The sequence below is a fragment of the Aquarana catesbeiana genome, linkage group LG06 (genome assembly GCF_042186555.1).
Source record: "Aquarana catesbeiana isolate 2022-GZ linkage group LG06, ASM4218655v1, whole genome shotgun sequence".
Lineage (NCBI taxonomy): Eukaryota > Metazoa > Chordata > Amphibia > Anura > Ranidae > Aquarana > Aquarana catesbeiana.
Window position 1 is genome coordinate 372,306,805 of NC_133329.1, and position 22,646 is coordinate 372,329,450.

Genomic DNA, 22,646 nt, shown 5'->3' on the forward strand with positions numbered 1-22,646 from the left:
GTGTGGAGTACATAGAACGCTGCAGAGTGCTCGCTCTTCCCAGGCACACCCAACGGTAAACATTGGTGAAGGGGCTGGGGAGGCATTGTGTAACGCACCACACACTGCAATAGGCATGCCAACATCGCAATGTGCATGCAGGGAAATCAGACCCTACACTAGGAAATGTCAGCGTTACCCCGTCACCTACTACGGATCTCTGACCTTTCTTTTTTTTTTTTTAAGCTCAACTCTAGGTTGAACCCTCATTTGCACTTAAAGTGATTGTAATGGTTCGTTTTTTTTTATTTGTTTTTTGTTTAAAATAACAAACATGTTATATTTACCTTCTCTGTGCAAGAGTTTTGTACAGAGTGGCCCCAATCCTCCTTTCTGGGGTCCATTAGTGGCGCTCCTGGCCCCGCAACGAGTGCCCCCATGGAAATCCACATTCCAAGGGGGCACCTGTGTGGGCGTGTTCCCGAGTCCTGCTGCTGCGTCCATTGACTGGATTTGTCCTGCTGCTGTGTCCATCCACTGGATTTCAGTGACAGCAGAGGGAGTCAATGGCTCCTGCAGAGCTCCCAACTGTCCCTGATTTGAAACAAAGTCCCTCTGTCCCTCTTTCCTCCTCATTTGTCCCTCATTTTGGTCTGATCTATATAGTTGAATATAAAATGCACTATTTGTCTATCAAAAAGTGTTTCCCAGTGCTAAACCTTTCATCCAATTTCTAAGGCCCCTTTCACACTGGGGTGGTTTGCGGGTGCTATTGTGCTAAAAGTAGCGCCTGCAAACCAACCTGAAAGTGCCGCTGCTCTGTCTCCAGTGTGAACCGGGAAAAAAGTGCAGCGCTAAAAAATATTGGGAAGTTAGGGTGTAGTGAAACAATTAAGTAAGAGATGCTGTACTGAACAGTAAAGCATATGTGCAAAAACCATAAGTGAAGTGAAATGAACAAACACAGTATAAAGTGTCCACATATGGAAAATGGATGATTCCAAACTCAAATTAATAAGAGGAACTGGTATGGACCAAAAAATGATGTGAGACTGGAAATTAAAGTCAATGGTGCACGGTGTGGATCTGTGACTGAGTCAACAACGGGGTACAGAACCGTAGCTGTAAACCAACATCTCGATATGGGGCATCAGAATGAAAACATCAGGAAGTAAGATAAGATGGGTACTCTTACCAGATGACGTGGACTCCACTGTCGTATGACATGGAGTCAATGGTGCATGGAGCCAAACCTAGGCTGGAAAACGATATCCGGAATGGTGGAACCTCTGTCTCACTTCTCGACCCAGTTAAAGGCCGAATACCGACGGTAAAGCGCTGCTAACAATAGCGGCGTTTTACCGCCAACGCCACCCCCGCCCCAGTGTGAAAGGGGCCTAAATTGCTGCATTTCTAAATGTCAAAAGCCAATATAAAGGAATAGTAGTGGTAAAAAAGCACTTGTGGGTTTATCTAATTATTTTTTTTTTAAATAATTCTGCTTTAAGGGGCGTGGCAGGGGGGCTGTCCTATGCCAAGATACTTTTGCCAATAGGTGTCCCTCATTCCCATCTCAGAAAGTTGGGAGGTATGCTCTTGCTGCTATCAATCTATCCAACGAAGACCTGAGGCAGCGGCTGGAGCTGTTCTGCTCGTTTTCGTCGCTAGAACGATCGGGTTCAGGTAGGTAAAAGGGGGGCTCTGGGAGGCATCTGCACCACAAAAGCTTTTTCTCCTTAATGCATAGAATGCATTAAAGCGGAGTTCCACCCAAAAGTGGAACTTCCGCTAGTTGTACTCCTCCCCCCCTCCGGTGCCACATTTGACACCTTTCAGGGGGGGCAGGATACCTGTCTTTCACAGGTGTCCTGTTCCCACTTCCAGGAGCCTCAGCCGCGGGTATTGACGTCACCGCCCGGGCTCCCTCCTCCTCCCTCCTCCTTCCGTCGGGCCAGTAGGAGAGAGAAGCGGAACGCATGCGCAGTAGGGTTCCTGGCGTGAAGCCGTAAAGGGTTGCTGCCGGGTTCCCTTACTCGCAATGGAGGCAGCATGCACCCAACAGCTGATGGAAACATCAGCTGCGGTGCCGACATCGCTGGACTCCAGGACAGGTAAGTGTCCGATTATTAAAAGTCAGCAGCTGCAATATGTGTAACTGCTGGCTTTTAATGTTTGCAGCGGTGGCGGACCTCCGCTTTAAGGTGAAAAACCCTGACACTTTACAACCCCTTTAAAGGTGAACTCCAGGATAAATAATTCTCATTTAAATTCAAGAGTCATGTGTATTCTTCCTTGAATCTTGTTGTGCCTTATGTATTTATTACAAATCTATGCAGTAATCCAGAGACTTTACCTCTGTGTAGGAGCTTCCTGTAATAAAGACCGGTCACTTCTGCTCTCTCTCCTTGTGCAGGGTGACTGGTCTTGTCTCCGCCCCCTTCTGTAGGCAGCCTGTAGTAGGTGGAGCTGCTGGGCCCCTTCCACAGCTCTGGTCTATGCACAGGCTATGGACAGCACAGTAATAATGTCACTACACCGCCAATTCCAAAAAAGTTGGGACGCTGTGTAAAATCTACATAAAAACAGAATGCAATGATTTGCAAATCTCATAAACCCATATTTTATTCACAATAGGAAATACAGAATAGTAGGGTTGCACCAATACCACTTTTTTAAAGTGGTTGTAAACTCTGTTACACCACTTGTACTTACAGGTAAGCCTATAATAAGGCTTAGTTGTAGGTACTGTAAATATCTCCTAAACTTGCAAACACTATATGCGCTGCTACTGACAGCTTTTTTTCAAAAATTATACCCCATATATCTTTAGTGGTGCTTCAAAGCGTCTTCAAAGCCTCCATAGAAGTCTATGGCAAAGCTCGCTTAAAGCCCCACTGAAGCTCCACCGAAGCCTCATCGAAGCCCCACCAAAGCCCCGCCAAAGGCTCATCGAAGCTCCACCTAAGCCTCATCAAAGCTCCACCAAAGCACCAAGCAAAAGCAAGGTGTAAACAGGACTGTAAGCTAACCATTCGGCGTTCAGAGAGCTTTAACAAAGCGTGTCCAAAGCCATGTTTTGAAGCAAGTGTAAACTAGCCCTTAGTGGTACTTCAAAGTGTCTTCAAAGCCTCCATGGAACTCTATGTCAAAGCTCGCTTGAAACACCTGCAGCTTTTGAGAGGCTTTAATTCAGCTTTGGCTTTGCTTTGTTTTGGAGAAATTGCAGGTATGAGATATCCACACACATAAGGCACCTGCCACGCATCCACAAAGCTTCAAAAGAGCATCATGGAAGCATCCCCAACGCTCCACTGAGGCATCACCAAAGCTTCATCGAAGCACCACCGATGCTTCTTCGAATCACCACTGAAGCATCAAAAACACATCATAAAAGCATGTTGAAGTGGTAGTCGCTTTAACCACTTAGAGACCGGAAGATTTTCCTGCTTAATGACCAGGCCATTTTTTGCGATACGCCACTGCGTCGCTTTAACTGACTATTACGCCATCGTGCGACGCTGTACCCAAACAAAACTGACGTCCTTTTTTTCCCACAAATAGAGCTTTCTTTTGGTGGTATTTGAACACCTCTGCGGGTTTCATTTTTTGCGCAATAAACAAAAAAAACCGACAATTTTGAAAAAAAATATATAATTTTTACTTTTTGCTATAATAAATATCTCCAAAAATTTCTTTAAAAAACACATTTCTTCATCAGTTTTTGCCAATGTATATTCTTCTACATATTTTTGGTAAAAAAAAAAAATAAGCGTATATTGATTGGTTTGCGCAAAAGTTATAACATCTACAAACTACGGGAAAGATTTATAGTATTTTTATTATTATTTTTTTTTACTAGTAATGGCGGTGATCTGCGATTTTTAGCGGTACAGCAACATTGCAGCGGACAGATCGGACACATTTTTGGGACCATTGACATTTATACAATGATCAGTGCATTAAAAATGCACTGATTACTGTGTAAATGTCACTAGTAGGGAAGGGGTTAACACTAGGGGGCGATCAAGGGGTTAAATGTGTTCCCTAGTTAGTGTTTCTTACTGTAGGGGGATGGGATTGACTGGAGGAGGAGACAGATCGCTGTTCCTAATTACTAGGAACAGACAATCTGTCTCCTCTCCCCTGATAGGACAGGGATTTGTCTGTTTACGCACACAAATCCCCATCCTGGTTCCTGTGCCCGCGATCGCGGGTGGCCGGCGGCGATCGTGCCCGCCGCCCATGGGCATCGGGTCCCCTCCGATGGCTCTTAAAGGGGAAGACATACCCATACGTCGAGTTGTGGGAATTTGCCACTTTGCCGATGTATATCGGCGTGAGCCGGTCAGCAAGTGGTTAATGTGTGTTGAAACCAAAGCAAGTGTAAATGAACCCTTAAAGGGATACACAGATTTTTCTGTTATCCACTGCCATAGTCTCCTTTTATAAGCAACAGCAGCACCTGGAAGATGGAAATCTGCTAGAGTCTTCTCCTTTCTTTCACAGATTAGTTGTGGTATCAGATTTCACCAGCAGATGGCGCTAAGGATTGAAGTCAAAACTGCAACTTCTGATGTTGTGATACTACACCGAGGCGGATAAAGAGGAGAGTAAACTTTTAACAGGAAATTGATTTTCAAACGTTTTATATATATATATATATACATACAATGGGGAAATAATTATTTGATCCCCTACAGATTTTGTAAGTTTGCCCACTTTCAAAATAATGAACGGTCTATAATTGTTATCATAGGTGTATTTTCAATGAATATCAACCAAAAAGCCAGAAAAAAAAACACATAATACAAATGTAGTAAATTGAGTTGCAGTTCAGCGAGTAAAATAAGTATTTGATCCCCTACCAACCAACAATAATTCTGGCTCCCACAGACTGGCTACAGTATGTACTCATGTGGTACATAAATTAGTCCTGTCAATTTAAGAAGGTGCTCCTAACAACAACTCGTTATGTGTATAAAAGACATCTGTCCACAAAAGCTCTTTCTTCTTTTCAAACCCACCATCATGGGAAAGACCAAAGAGTTGTCAAAGAACATCAGGGATAAGATTGTAGACCTGTACAAGGATGGAATTACAAGACCATCAGCAAGAAGCTTTGTGAGGAGACAACTGTTGGAGCGATTATTGGCAAATGGAAGAAATACAAAATAACCATCAATCGCCCTCGGTCTGGAGCTCCATGCATGTTTTTGCCTCATGAGGTGAGGGATGATCATGAGAAAAGGGAGGGATCAGCCCAGAACTACATGAGAGGAGCTTGTGAATGATCTCAAGGCAGTTGGGACCAGGAGCGGCTCCAGACCAATTTTTTTTTTGGGGGGGGGTGGCACACATTTGTGGGTGTGGCCAAAAGTGGGTGTGGACAAATGTGGGCGTGGTCAACAATGGGTGTTTTTTCATGGTCCATCCCATTGTATAAACAAAATAGGGCCTTGGAGCACACTAAAAAGATTGTTGGAGTAAAATAAGCCCAAATGAGACCAACAATGATACACCCAAGCAAGTGTCAGGGTTAGCAATAACCCCAGCAAGCGTAAAGGCCAGAACGGCATAAATAACCACAGGCATGGAATAAAAATAAAATAAATACCCAGCCTTCCACAATAATTAGCCCCAAGCAAAGAACAATAATTAACCACCAGCACAGCACAACACTTAACCATCAGCATGGCAAAATAATATGTTAGTATGCAGTGGGGGCAGTGAGCAGTATGTAGTAGGTGCAGTGAGCAGTATGCAGTGGGGCAGTAAGCAGTGGAGGCAGTATGCAATGGAGGGAAAGTATGGGCCGTATTTATGCACTTTGTGTTATATACATATATATAGTTATATATCTATATATCTATAGATATATATATATCTGTATTTATATATATATACACACATTTTGGGTTTATTACCACTTTAATCATTTATTCCAGCTGCCCTATGCCATGTTGTGAATATGACTCCCGCTATCCCATTATACTTTATACCTGGTAAAGTCCTTGTAGGTCAGGGTACCTGTATGTTTTCCTTTTTATTACAACTTTGTTGAAAATTCAATCTTGATAAATATCCCTAATCAGCCATAGAACCAAATTTTTCACTGTGTCAGCCAAACCTTTCTACCTTGGCTGGGATTCCTTCAACTTACAATAGCAAAGATAATGACATTTTCCACTATGTTAACCATTAGCAGGGTGAAATGAGAGGGGAAAAAAGCATCTGTCTTTCCTCGATCTTGTGTTTCTTACAAGCCAAGTAAAGGTAGGGAGCCTTGGAAAGGAAGGAGCACAAGCTGACTTCCAACCTACTGGTTTGATAACCTTGTAGACTGTAGTGGAAGAATCCGACTTTGTGCAGAGTTTACCTAGCTAGTATTTAATCTGCTTGTGGGGTGGCTGGGCAGGGGGGTTTCCTCCTTGTTGGGCACCAAGTAAGGGTCACATGAGAGGCCTACCCTGGGGCGGGTTTTTCTGGGCTACGCTAGGCACCTTAACAGGATAGATTGACTAAACATGGGGTACCTTTACCTCAATGCCTTTTCCATCAATGCCCTGGGACAAGGCTAAGGCTGCCGTGGTGGAATACTCAACCTTAAGGTAGGTCTCTACTTTAGAGATAAATGTACACCATGTACACTTGCACCACAATTGTTCTCCAGTTAACTCTTGGGTCCACATGTAAGTGTACACTGTCTCTGTAATTTGCATTTAGGAGGGACATGCTGAGCTCTGTCCACATCCACCCGTCCAGCATGTTACCACTACCTCATTCCCAGTAAAAGGAGGAAGGACCTGCCGTGAACATAGCATGGACTCCATGCGTGCGCCTCACTTATCTTAACTCTACCGTACTTGAGCACAGACTGGGGAACCGAGGCGGCACAAGTCTGCTCCCATTGTTAAGAGATATGAACCTCTCAAAGAGAGAGTGGCGAGAACAACTCCCTCCTGCAAGAGGCTATCCCACCTATCTCATGCACATAGGGCCCGTACAAACATAAGGTGGCCTAGGCACCTGCATAGGGCGGGGGGGGCAGTAAAATCTGAATCCCCAACCACTTGGCTAGCTGTTCTGTAGATGTGTTTTTGTACACACTCCCGGGCGCTATACCGGCGCATATGCGAACATACCTGGAAGAAAGCCATGACGTACAGGTACATGTTTGTGCCTTTTGTGAGCTGACCTGCCACAGTAAATGTCCTGCTGCATCCGGTTAACAATATTATTTATTTTGTATTATTATTATTAATAGTATCAACAATAATTATATAAATATTAATAATAGCAATATTATTAATTTTAGACGTGCAGTTGGAGGCAGCTAAATAGTGCATTTGAGGTGTGTTATTTGCCGCCCCCAGCCACCCCCCCCCTTAAGCCGCAATAGGCAGCAGGCGGGGTGTTTACATGACGCGGTCACAATGCTTTGCTTCGCTTTGATCTGTGAGCAGAGCCGCAAATGCCCCACAACCATGTGCAATGCAGCACAAATGGGGTTAAAACAGGCAGTCATCGCATGTCAATAGCCTTTGAAGCGTGAACTGAACATGGATCGTGTTTCAGAGGAAAGATTAAGATTAAGACACACATATAAATCTGCCCTAGCAATATTGTTTTTGTTATTAATATTATTATTTGCAATATTAATAATACTAATAGGAAGAAGAATAGCAAAAATAATAATATTGTTAATATTATTATTATTATTATTATTTTTATTATTATTATTGTTGTTGCCATTAATATTTTTAATATCTTATTCCATGCACATTTATATAAATAAAAAATGCCTTGCTTCAATGCTTTTTTGATGAGGATCGTGCTTCAGAGGAAAGGTAGATTTAGACGCACACCTAAATTTGTCCTAACAAAATTCTTTTTGTTTTTGATATTATCATTATTATTATTTGCAATATTAATAATAAGAAGAAGAATGGCAATAATAATAGCAATATTATTATCAATAATATTCTTTTTGTAATTCACATTATCATTTTTAATATTTGAATACAATTCACATTTATATATTATTCAAACATGCCATGCTTCATTGCTTTATTTGATGTACATCACGCTCTATATTGTTACAGTAAACACACAGTTCCACCCCGTCATGAATAGAATGCATTCATCCATGGGAAATTCCTTGCCAACATCTAATCGTCCTCTGGAAAACCGATTATTATTTACACCTGAAAGCCTTTTGTTTGCTTTTATCGCAAGGTAAATGTGCTGAGATTACAGGTACTTGAAGTTAATTAGCTGTATTACCTGTCATTCCGCTGTACACCAGCTAACCGCTGCCTGTATACAAAGAGCTAATTGTGGGGCATACCTCAGCAAGGTAAAGCGATAGTCGACTCAGCGGCCGAGCCACGTGCCATTCTCATCTCTGGCGAAGAGAAAAAAGAACAGCGCAGTGAGAAGGTAATTACTACAAGTCAACAGTGTTTACTTTGTAAAGAGCTTGTCAGATGTTGTGGAGTAAAGTAATTATATGATTAGAGAGCGAAAGTACCAACTTCGCACATAGAGAAATCACACGACAGGTAAAGCAAAAGTCTTATAAATATTATATATATACAGTATCTCACAAAAGTGAGTACACCCCTCAGATTTTTGTAAATATTTTATCCTATTTTTTCATGTGACAGCACTGAAGAAATTACACTTTGTTACAATGTAAAGTAGTGAGTGTACAGCTTGTATAACAGTGTAAATTTGCTGTCCCCTCAATATTACTCAGCATACAGCCATTAATGTCTAAACCGCTGGCAACAAAAGTGAGTACACCCCTAAGTGAAAATGTCCAAATTTGGCCCAATTAGCCCTTTTCCTTCCCCGGTGTCATGCGACTCGTTAGTGTTTCAAAGTCTCAGGTGTGAATGGGGAGCAGGTGTATTAAATTTGGTCTTATCGCTCTCAGTCTCATATTGGTCACTGAAAGTTCAACATGGCACCACATGGCAAAGAACTCTCTGAGGATCTGAAAAAAAGAATTGTTGCTCTATATAAAGATGGCCTAGGCTATAAGAAGATTGCCAAGACCCTTAAACTGAGCTGCAGCATGGTGGCCAAGACCCTACAGGGGTATAACAGGACAGGTTCCACTCAGAACAGACCTCTCCATGGTCCACCAAAGAAGTTGAGTGCACGTGCTTAGCATCATATCCAGAGGTTGTTTTTGGGAAATAGACGTATGAGTGCTGCCAGCATTGCTGCATAGGTTGAAGGGGTGGTGGGTCAGCCTGTCAGTGCTCAGATCATACGCTGCACACTGCATCAAATTTGGTCTGCATGGCTGTCATCCCAGAAGGAAGCCTCTTCTAAAGATGCACAAGAAAGCCCGCAAACAGTTTGGAAAACAAGCAGACTAAGGACATGGATTACTGGAACCATATCCTGTGGTCTGATGAGATCAAGATAAACTTATTTGGTTCAGATGGTGTCAAGCGTGTGGCAGCAACCAGGTGAAGAGTACAAAGACAAGTGTGTCTTGCCTACAGTCAAGCATGGTGATGGGAGTGTCATGGTCTGGGGCTGGATGAGTTCTGCCAGCACTGGGGAGCTACAGTTCATTGAGGGAACCATGAATGCCAACATGTACTATGACATACTGAAGAAGAGCATGATCCCCTCCCTTCGGAAACTGGGCCGCAGGGCAGTATTCCAACATGATAACGACCCCAAACACACCTCGAAGATGACCACTGCCTTCCTAGAGAAGCTGAGGGTAAAGGTGATGGACTGGCCAAGCATGTCTTCAGACCTAAACCCTATTAAGCATCTGTGGGGCATCCTCAAATGGAAGGTGGAGGAGCACAAGGTTTCTAACATCCACCAGCTTCGTAATTTTGTCATGGAGGAGTGGAAGAGGACTCCAGTGGCAATCTTTGAAGCTCTGGTGAACTCCATGCCCAAGAGGGTTAAGGCAGTGCTGGAAAATAATGGTGGCCACACAAAATATTTCCACTTAGGGGTGTACTCACTTTTGTTGCCAGCGGTTTAGACATTAATGGCTGTGTGCTGAGTTATTTTGAGGGGACAGCAAATTTACACTGTTATACAAGCTGTACGCTCACTACTTTACACTGTAGCAAAGTGTCATTTCTTCAGTGTTGCCACATGAAAATATATAATAAAATATTTACAAAAATGTGAGGGGTGTACTCACTTTTGTGAGATACCGTATATATAGTGCATCCAGAAAGTATTCACAGCGCTTCACTTTTTCCACATTTTGTTAGGTTACAGCCTTATTCCTACACATGACACTCGGAAATGAAAAAGGAAAAAAGCACTCAGTTTGCCACATCCGTAAACATTGGAAAAAAGGGGGGGGGGATACTATATAGTAACCAAAAAATCGGACTTTGTAGGCATGGAAACAATAGGGAAAGTAACACAACTACTGTAGTTCAAAAATATTTATTGAAAAAAATACATCAATTCATGGAGAGTGTACATAAACAAACGAGATAAAAACATGAATCACTTAAAGTGGAGGGCCACCCTGAAAAAAAAATGCATCAAAAAATCCTAAAAAAAATTAAAAAACAACATTTGAAAAAAAAAAAATGTTAAACTTACCTGAACCCTTGTTGCTAGGCAGTCTTCCTAATTTGCCTGTTCCTATTCCGCGGCGTGTTCTGCTCCTAGCTGAGCGGCCCCGTTGCCTTCTGGGAACTGTCTGTGTTCCCAGAAAACCACGGGGCCATTCACAGATCGCCGCGCCGCAGGAAACTGACAGTGAAGCCGCAAGGCTCCACTGCCTGTTTCCCTTACCTAGGATGGCGGTGCCGGGACCCGAGAGCCGGAATCCCGCTTTAATACAATTTGTACATTGAGCCCTTATGCGTCATGCATCTACGCGTTTAGCCGTAAGGCTTCTTCAGGACACAGACAAGGTTCAAAATTGTAACACAGAAAGGACAAAAACGAATTTCACTATCTTCAAGGAAGTGACCCCCGGGTGCTGCACCCGGCTATCTCCCAGGGGCACACTGATCCAATATAAAGTAAAAGTAATATGTGCCAGCTCCGCTACATACCACTGTTGCTATTCCAAACATTATCAAGCTCTCTCCCTTGTTACAGTCTGGACCTCTTTATGTCTATCTGTTTAGTAGATTACTCCTACTTTTGGATATTTGAGGCACAGCTGCCCCTGACAGAGCTACATATATAAAATGACACATTTGTTATAAGCAATCCATACTTTTGGAAACTTCCCGGCTGCTATGAATTTGTACATGAGGCTCACTCCCTTGAAGATAGTGAGATTCGTTTTTGTCCTTTCTGTGTTACAATTTTGAACCTTGTCTGTGTCCTGAAGAAGCCTCACGGCGAAACGTGTAGACGCATGACGCATAAGGGCTCAATGTACAAATTGTATTAAGTGATTCTTGTTTTTATCTCATTTGTTTATGAACACTGTCCATGAATTGATGTATTTTTTTCAATAAATATTTTTGAACTACAGTAGTTGTGTTACCATGCCTACAAAGTCAGATTTTTTGGTTACTATATAGTATCCCCCCTTTTTTACACGTGACATGACACTCCTGCTGGACACTAACAGCATCCCATGTCGGGCACCCCAAAAATCACAGCTGCCAGCCACCTGTGACCTCACTCACACACAGAGCATTTATGATATGTATGCCGTCCGGCATATGATGCCACCTACTGATCCCCTGTCATCATCATTATCCTCATCACCCCTGTTCCTGGCATTCCACCACCCTACCTCTCCTGTCATCATACTTCTTATCATCCCCCTGTACCCCACTGCCAGCTTCCTACCACCCCACCCCCTGTCATCTTCATACCCCCTGCACCCCTCTGCCAGCTTCCTACCACCCAACCTCCTTCATTATCATCTCCCTCCTCATCACAATCCCCCTGTCTCTGGTATCCTACCACCCCACCCCCATGTCATCTTCACTCCCCCTGTACCCCACCTCTAACCCTACCCCCATTGTCATCATCCTTATCTTTATCCCCCCTGTACCCCACTGCCAGCTTCCTACCACCTCACCCCCTGTCATCTTCATCCCCCCTGTAACCCTCTGCCAGCTTCCTACCACCCCACCCCCTGTCATCATCATCCTCCTCCTCATCACAAGCCCCCTGTCCCTGGTATCCTACCACCCCACCCCCATGTCATCTTCATTTCCCCCTGTAACCCACCTCTGGCATCCTATCACCCCACCCCGTCATATTCACCCCCCTGTACCCCTCTTTTAGCTTCCTTCCCCCCCACCCCCTGTACCCCTCTGCCAGCTTCCTACTACCCCACCTACTATAATCATCATCATCCCCATACCCCACCTCTGACATCATACCACCCTGCCCCCTGTGATCAACATCATCCCCCTGTACCCCACCTCTAGCACCCAACCATCCTATCCCAATCATCATCCTCATTATTTTCACCCCCCCTGTTCCCCACTGCCAGCTTCCTACCACCCCATCATCCACTGTCATCATCATCCCCTCTGCTGACATCTTACCACCCCACCCCCTGTCATCATCATCCCCCTGTACCCCACCTCTGGCATTCTACCACCCTGCCTCCTGTCATTATCATCCCCATCCCTCCTGTACCCCACCTCTGTCATCCTATCACCCTACCCCCTATCATTATAGGGGAGATATGATCAGTTGCAGTTGCATCACACACCAAAATACTGCTCTGCCACCCAGTGAGCAGTAATAATGTGCAGTAACCTCTAGCAACCAAGCAGTGAGTGATAACGATAAGCAGTGACCTATAGCAACCAATCAGTGAGCAGTAATAATGTTCAGTAACCTCTAGCAACCAATCAATGAATGGTAATACTATGCAGTAACCTCTAGCAACCAATCAGTGAGTGGTAATGGTGTGCAGTAACCTTTAGCAACCAATGGGTAAGCTGTAATGATTTGCAGTATCCTCCAGCAACTAATCAGTGAGCAGTAATGATGTGCAGTAACCTCTAGCAACCAATCATTGAGTGGTAATATTGTGCAGTAACCTCTAGCAACCAATCAGGGAGTGGTAATGATGTGCAGTAACCTCTAGCAACCAGTGAGCCTAAAGCAATCAGTCAGTGTGAACCAGATCTTTATGTTTACATTATTAAAGTTTTTTTTGGATAATTCTATGTGCTTGTTTGTTTTTTGGGATGTTGGGGTGGAGAGCAAAATTGCTGGGGTGGGGGGGGGGGGCAGGAAATATTTTACCCAGGGTCCAATCAATAATAAAGATGGGTGTCCTCAGGCTGGCAGGGTGAGTGGGTTGGCACACACTGGGGTAAAGCCATGGAGGTTCCAGCCAGCTGTAACACCCCCCCCCCCACAAGGAGAACATCTCATGAGCTGTAGGCAATAGCAGGCTCTACCACCATCCCAGCCTTCACCCAAAGCCGCCATCACATTGCATGGCAGGAGTTGCAGTTCTCCACACCAGTCACTAGACTTGGCCCTCCAGTGCCTGCGCTCTGCAGAGACTACACCTCCCAGAATGCACTGCAGGGCGCTCAAAGTGAATCTGTCAGCTTCTCCTGCTTGTAGTACTGGACAGGGGAGTGTATAGGGGGATCATCTGTCTGCAACCTGTCTGTGGCAGGATCATCTGTGGCTGTGGCTCTAGTGCTTGGTGGCTGCTGCAGCAATGTGGTGTTACCGTGTTAGCAAGGTGAGAGTTTACTTGTCATTACCACCACTAACCATCTCTTGTATCATGTCTGCAGCCTCTGATCATCTCTTGTATCATGTCTGCAGCCTCAGATAATCTCTTGTATCATGTCTGCAGTTTGGGACCATCTCTTGTATCATGTCTGCAGTCTCTGACCATCGCCTGTATCATGTCTGCAGTCTTTACTGCGGTAATTTCTATCGCTTGAATTTTTTTTCCGTTATGGGAGTGAGTGGAGCCTCATGTTTAAGGTTTGCCTAAGGCCTCACAAAGCATAGATCTGCCTCTGAAAGGTGGAAAGAGTAGGAGATAGCCAAATGTGTTGGGGTAGAGAGTTCAAGAGGATGGGGGATGCTCCAGAGAAGTCCTGGAGGCAAGCATGGGAGGAGGAGACAAAGGAACTAGAAAGCAGGAGGTGTGGGGAGGAGTGGAGAGAACAGATTGGGCGATATTTTGAGATGAGGTTGATGATGTAGCTTATTACTTTTGTACGCTTTTAGTATTTTGAATTTTACATATTAAACACAAACTTTTCTTTCACTTATGGTTAGTGTTTGGCTGAAGCCATTTATTATCAATCAGCTGTGTTTACTCTTTTTAATTCATAATGGCAACAGAAACTACCCAAATGACCCTGATCAAAAGTTAACAAACCCCGGTTCTTAATATCGTGTATTGCCCCTTTAACATCAATGACAGCTTGAAGTCTTTTGTTGTATTTGTGGATGAGGCTCTTTATCTTCTCAGATGGTAAAGCTGCCCATTCCTCTTGGCAAAAAGCCTCCTGTTCCTGTAAATTCTTGGGCTATCTTGCATGAACTGCACGTTTGAGATCTCCCCAGAGTGGCTCAATGATATTGAGGTCAGGAGACTGAGGTGGCCACTCCTTCACTTTATTCTGCTGTAGCCAATAACAAGATCGACTTGGCCTTGTGTTTTGGGTCATTGTCATGTTGGAATGTCAAAGTACGTCCCATGCGCAGCTTCCTGGCTGATGAATGCAAATGTTCCTCCAGTATTTTTTGATAACATACTGCATTCATCTTTCCAACAATTTGGACCAAATTTCCTGTGCCTTTGTAGCTCACACATCCCCAAAACATCAGCGATCCACCTCCGTACTTTTCATCATAGGCCTTGTTGACTCCTCTCCAAATGTAGTGTTTATGGTTGTGGCCAAAAAGCTCAATTTTGATCTCATTACTCTTTGTGATGAGATCAAAATTACTTTGTGCCAGAAGATTTGAGGCTTGTCTCTGTGCTGTTTGGCATATTGTAAGCAGGATACTTTGTGGCATTTGCAAAGTAATGGCTTTCTTCTGGCAACTCGACCATGCAGCCCATCTTTCTTCAAGTGCCTTCTTATTGTGCATCTTGAAACAGCCACACCACGTTTTCGGAGAGTCCTGTATTTCACCTGAAGTTATTTGTGGGCTTTTCTTTACATCACAAACAATTTTCCTGGCAGTTGTGGCTGAAATTTTGGTTGGTCTACCTGACCGTGATTTGGTTTCAACAAAACCCCTCATTTTCCACTTCTTGTTTAGAGTTTGAACAATGCTGATTGGCATTCTCAGTTCCTTGGATATCTTTTTATATCCCTTTCCTGTTTTATACAGTTCCACTACCTTTTCCCGCAGATCCTTTGACGATTCTTTTGCTTTCCCCATGACTAAGAATCCAGACCTGTCAGTGCAGCACTGGATGAAAGATGCAAGGGTCTGTCAGGAGTCCAGAAACGAGCTTTTATACACACACACTAATTACAAGCAAACAGATCACAGGTGAGCATGGTTACCTTTAATAGCTATTCAAACCCCTTTGTGTCAACTTGTGTGCACGTTATTAAGTCAAAATCACCAGGGTATTTAAACTTTTGATCAGGGTCATTTGGGTAGTTTCTGTTGCCATTTAAAAAGAGTAAACACAATTGACTGATAATAAATGGCTTCAGCTAAACACTAACCATGAGTGAAAGAATTGTTTTTGTGTTATCATTCATATTCTCTGAAAAATGGTCAAGACATCATAAATTTTGCCAGGGTATGTAAACTTATGAGCACAACTGTATATATCTAAATAGAATACATCAGCACTTGTGATATACTGTAAATATTTTTTACATGCATAGGTGAACTTTTACTGAATTTGCTAACCGCTCTTACATATGTGGCTACCAGGTACTGAAGCAACAGGAAGCAAATGTTACTTATCCATCTCCTAAGGAGCAACTTCCTGAACAAAGAGCCGTGTTCAACCACAAACACCTGGCTACTGAAATCCGAATGTCCTGGATGATTAGTTTTTGTTTGTAAGCTGTTCAACCGAGGCTCTGTATGGACTATGTACATTGTGTGTTTATACATCCAGACCTCTTCTGCTCCTATATATATCTCCATTTTATCAACAGAAGTACACCTGTTTCCTGGTACTTGGAGAACAGACAAAAACAAGCAAGCATCCCTAAACTGATTTTATGGAACTAACTGTGTTCTCTTTATGACTTTTGGACAAACTCTGTCTTAAATAATACATTCACTACATCTGGTCGTTCATCAGTTTCAAGAGGAAAATAGCAGCACCGAAATCAACTGTGTGAAAAAAAACACGTGCAAACTCTAAGCTATAATGGTAACATTTAACCACAACTAATTTTTCTTACAGACTTTTATATATTATACAGGTTGATCATATCCCACCTTAAAACTGTCAAGGTTTAAAAAACTCAGCTCAACTAATTGTTCCCTATAGTTGAGGTCCCCCATGTCCTTTATTCATTTAGTTGTCCTTCTCTTCACTCCCTTTAGTTTTGCAACGTTCTTTTTGTAAGCTGGTACCCAAAGCTGAACTACAATACATAGATGCCTGAGGGCAGTTAAACCATGATCACCCTTTAGCTTCTCTAGGTAGGTTCAGTTGTAAAATATAATCTGTAATGTATGGAGAAACGGGGAAAGGTTTTCAACAGAATAAAATATGTTTCAACTCATGACCAAATCCAGCTATAAACTTGGTGGTTAAAAAAATTTATCTTCGAACTCTGGCAGCCAAAAAAACGACAACGCTAGCGTGGAAGTCCCCGATTATTCATTTTGCACTGGTCAAACACAAAACATCCTGGATCATGCTTCACAAAAAATTAGCAAGCATTCTTCAAGATAAACAAACCAGGTTTGAAAGGGTCTAGAATCCCTGGTTCAGATACCTCCAATCTCCTGAATGACCTGTGTGGCCCTGGGAGTCAGGTGTCTGGGGGATCCATTTATTTTTTCCTCTCTTTTCCCCTTTCTTTTCTCATTCTTTTGTCTTCTTTGTTTTTCCATCTCCTTATGTTCTTAAAAGTGCTTTACTGGGTGCAGTCTCTTGGATCACTATACTTTCTGTCCGATTCAATTCAACTGTAAAGCTAAAGTGCCTCCAGCTCCGGTAAATGGAGTACTGTGATCCTCCACGGTATTTTATCCCCCTCCTCCTTTTAGTGAGGCTATCACGACATTATGTTGTAAGAGGTGATTGGGCAATTTTTGCCTTTACTTTCTTTACAGTACTTTACTGACAGATACCTTTATGTCTGATTTTGTTGTGTTATGGATCCTCATCTATATACTGTCTATATTTTCTCTGAGTCGGCTATGCTTTCCTCAAGATATTGTCCATGACTGCAAAAAGTTACTTATAAACAAGAGTCAATACTCTATCCTTTATCTTTAACCTACAAAGAAAGGCAAACAATACAACATTCAAGTACATTGGTAAATGGTTACTGACACTTCTCAAAACTGACAATAATGAAACCCTCTGTAACTCTATATTCGCATTCCTACAAAAATACAATGGCCGCAATGCATAGGAGGGCCGCCGCGGTGGGCTCTAACATATTACTACATACAAACAATGAGAAGACTAAAACATGAGACAAACATTTAGATACAAATGTGAGGGAGATACAGTATTTCATAGTTTCCATGCTACTTAAAAAAAACAAACAAAACAAAATTAAAAACCCGACGGAATGCTTCCTTTACTCTTAACAATAGAAAAAAATACAATAGGAAGAACACAAGAGCAGCTCCAAACTTTGCATGGGCCATCTACACAAAGTTGAAAAACAGGCGGGAGAAGTTTAACCACACAAACATGTACTACACATCCAACTCACTCATCATTACAGATTTCTGAAGCCACAACTGAGCTACTTCCAAGGTCTTTTTAGTCTGGAGTCTCGTACCACCTCCAGACATCAAAAGTACCTTCCAAAGGAATACACCTTGCTGTACCCTCTGACCATGAATGCCAACTTCTAAGGGGTCTAATGGCCATAGCCCCATAACCAGATTTCATGTACTATGCAGCTGTCTGAATGGGGTGCCTGGTTCCCACCCCTGCATGGAAGACCCATTGCCTATAAGATTCAAATCGCTTTTTTCAGACTCTGCGTCCAGAGACCCACTGCGATTTTACCTTTGGAGCAGTTATTGTTTGTGCCTTTATCACTATAACCAGCCCCCGGAATTCTGATTATTAAACATGGCCTGACCAGGCTGCTAGAAACTACTCCTCACATTTACATTCTATACAATTGATTATCGGCAGCCCTATAAACGCCAGACAACTACAAAGCACAATGAAATCATCCACTACACAAAACAATATTATGGCTTCTATCTGTACAACAACAATGGGGATGCCTCCTACTGTCTACTCACAGAATGTTTACTTGCTACCCAAAACTGAATTACAGTATACAACTCTGCAAAACAACTGGAATTAAATCTAAAAACCAAAGTGATTTCCATCTTCCTTCCAAACACAACTCCCTTTGTGTCCACATGGTTCTTTCAAAAGACCCCAAGCCCCTCCCACCAATTTCCTGTATATACCAACCTTCCTGCAGAGACTTTCCTGTTGCATACATCACATCCTGCAGAGAACTTCCTGTTGCATACATCACATCCTTCCTGTTCTCTGGTCAGCTCTAAAAACCTATCCAACTGGTTTATTTACATATCAATGGAAGGGGGTCTAACTTCATATTATGGCTATCATGACACAAAAAAATAGCCACGGCAACACATACCACCTCTTGACTTTATAGCAACTAAAGCCAAAAACTGAAATTCCTGCAAAAAGATGACTTAATTTCACAAAATGCTGAAATTCAGCCCAAAAGCAGAATAATTTCTCTTAGAATCAAAATTCAGTAGAAACAAAATGGTAGAAACTTGTAACAATTGAAATTTGGTCTACGGCAAAATGGGCGATGACATTTAGACTACAACAAATCGGCCGGTGAAAATCAGTCTGCGACAAAATGGTGGATGAAATTCAGTCTACGCCAAAATGGCGGATGAAATTTAGACTACAACAAAATGGCAGCATTAACAATTGAAATTCAGTCGCTGATCCTGCCAAAGTCAACACAAACCAAAATTTCTTTACTAGAAAACCAAAATTTCTCCCCACAAAAACTGACTACACAATTGAGACACCAAATGAACACTTAATCATATACAGACTAAACCCACTATATCAATTAAGGCCAATAGAGGACTAAAATATAGGTTATTTAACGAAACAACATATCCAAAAATGCCAAAGTTACATAAAACACAAAATAACACGACTTAAAAACATACACTCCTGTTTCCAAATACAAACCATACTTAGCTATGAAAGTTGAAGGTTAACAGATACACAGGGCAATCAGGAATACAAACAGCAATGGTTGCATGCTTGATCTTTTCATAGCTCAAAACAAAAGAGCTCCCCCATGCTATTGACTCTATATTCCTACATATCCCAGAGACCACTAACAGGGAGCATCCCTCTCAACCACCAAACAGGTCTACATGGCTGCCCTTCCCCCCCACAGCCACATGGTCATTTGCCTATGCGGCAGCCATTTTAAAATGACTTCAAAGTTTACTAAAACATCTGTGGGTGAGAGGTATTATTACACATGTATGGGGACATGTGTCATGAATCAGTTAAACAATATACAAAACTGATGCAATCTACTTGTTGGTCCCATACATAGGTAATAATCACAATTCATACATTTCTACTTCTCATAGAGCCTAGCTTTCCTCATATACAGTGGGGACGGAAAGTATTTAGACCCCCTGAAATTTTTCACTCTTTGTTATGTTGCAGCCATTTGCTAAAATCATTTAAGTTCATTTTTTTTTCCTCATTAATGTACACACAGCACCCCATATTGACAGAAAAACACATAATTGTTGACATTTTTGCAGATTTATTAAAAAAGAAAAACTGAAATATCACATGGTCCTAAGTATTCAGACCCTTTGCTGTGACACTCATATATTTAACTCAGGTGCTGTCCATTTCTTCTGATCATCCTTGAGATGGTTCTACACCTTCATTTGAGTCCAGCTGTGTTTGATTATACTGGTTGGACTTGATTAGGAAAGCCACACACCTGTCTATATAAGACCTTACAGCTCACAGTGCATGTCAGAGCAAATGAGAATCATGAGGTCAAAGGAACTGCCTGAAGAGCTCAGAGACAGAATTGTGGCAAGGCACAGATCTGGCCACGGTTACAAAAAAATTTCTGCTGCACTTAAGGTTCCTAAGAGCACAGTGGCCTCCATAATCCTTAAATGGAAGACGTTTGGGATGACTAGAACCCTTCCTAGAGCTGGCTGTCCGGCCAAATTCAGCTATTGGGGGAGAAGAGCCTTGGTGAGAGAGGTAAAGAAGAACCCAAAGATCACTGTGGCTGAGCTCCAGAGATGTAGTCGGGAGATGGGAGAAAGTTGTAGAAAGTCAACCATCACTGCAGCCCTCCACCAGTCGGGGCTTTATGGCAGAGTGGCCCGACAGAAGCCTCTCCTTAGTGTAAGACACATGAAAGCCCGCATGGAGTTTGCTAAAAAAACACCTGAAGGACTCCAAGATGGTGAGAAATAAGTTTCTCTGGTCTGATGAGACCAAGATAGAACTTTTTGGCCTTAATTCTAAGCGGTATGTGTGGAGAAAATCAGGCACTGCTTATCGCCTTTCCAATACAGTCCCAACAGTGAAGCATGGTGGTGGCAGCATCATGCTGTGGAGGTGTTTTTCAGCTGCAGGGACAGGACGACTGGTTGCAATCGAGGGAAAGATGAATGAGGCCAAGTACAGGGATATCCTGGACGAAAACCTTCTCCAGAGTGCTCAGGACCTCAGACTGTGCCAAAGGTTTACCTTCCAACAAGACAATGACCCTAAGCACACAGCTAAAATAACGAAGGAGTGGCTTCACAACAACTCAGTGACTGTTCTTGAATGGCCCAGCCAGAGCCCTGACTTAAACCCAATTGAGCATCTCTGGAGAGACCTAAAAATGGCTGTCCACCAACATTTACCATCCAACCTGACAGAACTGGAGAGGATCTGCAAGGAGGAATGGCAGAGGACCCCCAAATCCAGGTGTGAAAAACTTGTTGCATCTTTCCCAAAAAGACTCATGGCTGCATTAGATCAAAAGGGTGCTTCTACTAAATACTGAGCAAAGGGTCTGAATACTTAGGACCATGTGATATTTCAGTTTTTCTTTTTTAATAAATCTGCAAAAATGTCAACAATTCTGTGTTTTTCTGTCAATATGGGGTGCTGTGTGTACATTAATGAGGAAAAAAAATGAATTTAAATGATTTTAGCAAATGGCTGCAGCATAACAAAGAGTGAAAAATTTCAGGGGGTCTGAATACTTTCCGTCCCCACTGTACATCACAAACATATTACACAATATACAGTTACTTATACGAACATATTACACAATACTGTATACAGTTACTTACACAAACATTTTAGGTTGTATTAAATGGGTCCTATAGAGGACTGAAATATAGGTTAGTATCCCAAACAATAGACCTATCTACATTGATAAAACTTATAAACATACAATTAAAATCCCGCCATTGTACCAAAAGGGAAAAAAATTGTACTTTTGCAAAGCAGAACTTACCTAACACAGCGGACAGAGAAAACAAAACCCCTGGCCTAAGGACAACAAAGGTTTTCAAAAACTGAAATAAAATTGGTCTTTCCAATGGCCAGCTGTTTTTGTTGTCCTGACCATGGATTCGCTCCCTCCTCACCGCCCGCTGTGTAGGTGGTTCTGTTGGCTCCATAGAATCCTGGCTCGCCATGCTGACGTGGAAATCCCACTATACGCTATACGTAATCAATTTCCCTTGCGCTAATAAGATAAAATAATTTTCAGCTCTTTTGGATAAGGCATCTCGAGTGCACTCTTACTTCCCAAGTGAAACAGACATAGCTGCTGTAATCACATTGAAAGCTCCATAGACAGTCCTGCATGACAATGGGAGCGAAGTTTATTTATAGTACTTTGAATAGGGGTAACAAAGGAGGCTTGGTGGCTTCACAATCAGCCAATCAAGCATAGGCATTCTTTCGAAAAGGAGGAATTATACAAATCTCAACCAATGAACATCGACTAGGGGAGTGTATGGGCGTGTCTGTGCAGGGAAGTGTGCACAGCTTCCCGCCCCTTGTACCCGTTAACCTCTGCTCTATAGCTAGACAAAGAAGCTCACATGTAGTGAGGTTGGCATAAGAAATCTTGAACACAGTCCCAACCAAACGCATACACACACACACACATACGTTTTTACCAATGGCACGAATCCTTATTCTGCATTGTTCAGAGAACAACACATAGCCTTATTTACACATAGATTATTCCACCAATCCTATAGATGAGGAACTATCTGCAGGGGCATGTCATGGTCCCTCCATGAGCTGATCAGACACATAAAAAGACATGAGCATATATCCCTCCATAAAAGGCAGATAGGCATCAAGCCGATAATGTCTTCGCAGAGTGAGCACATGCTCACACCCTCACCTTCTGTAAGGAAACCATTGGAGAATGTCTAGTGCACACTTGCGCGCATGCGCTCGCTCACTGGCGACTGCAAGTGCCCATAGGCGTCTATGC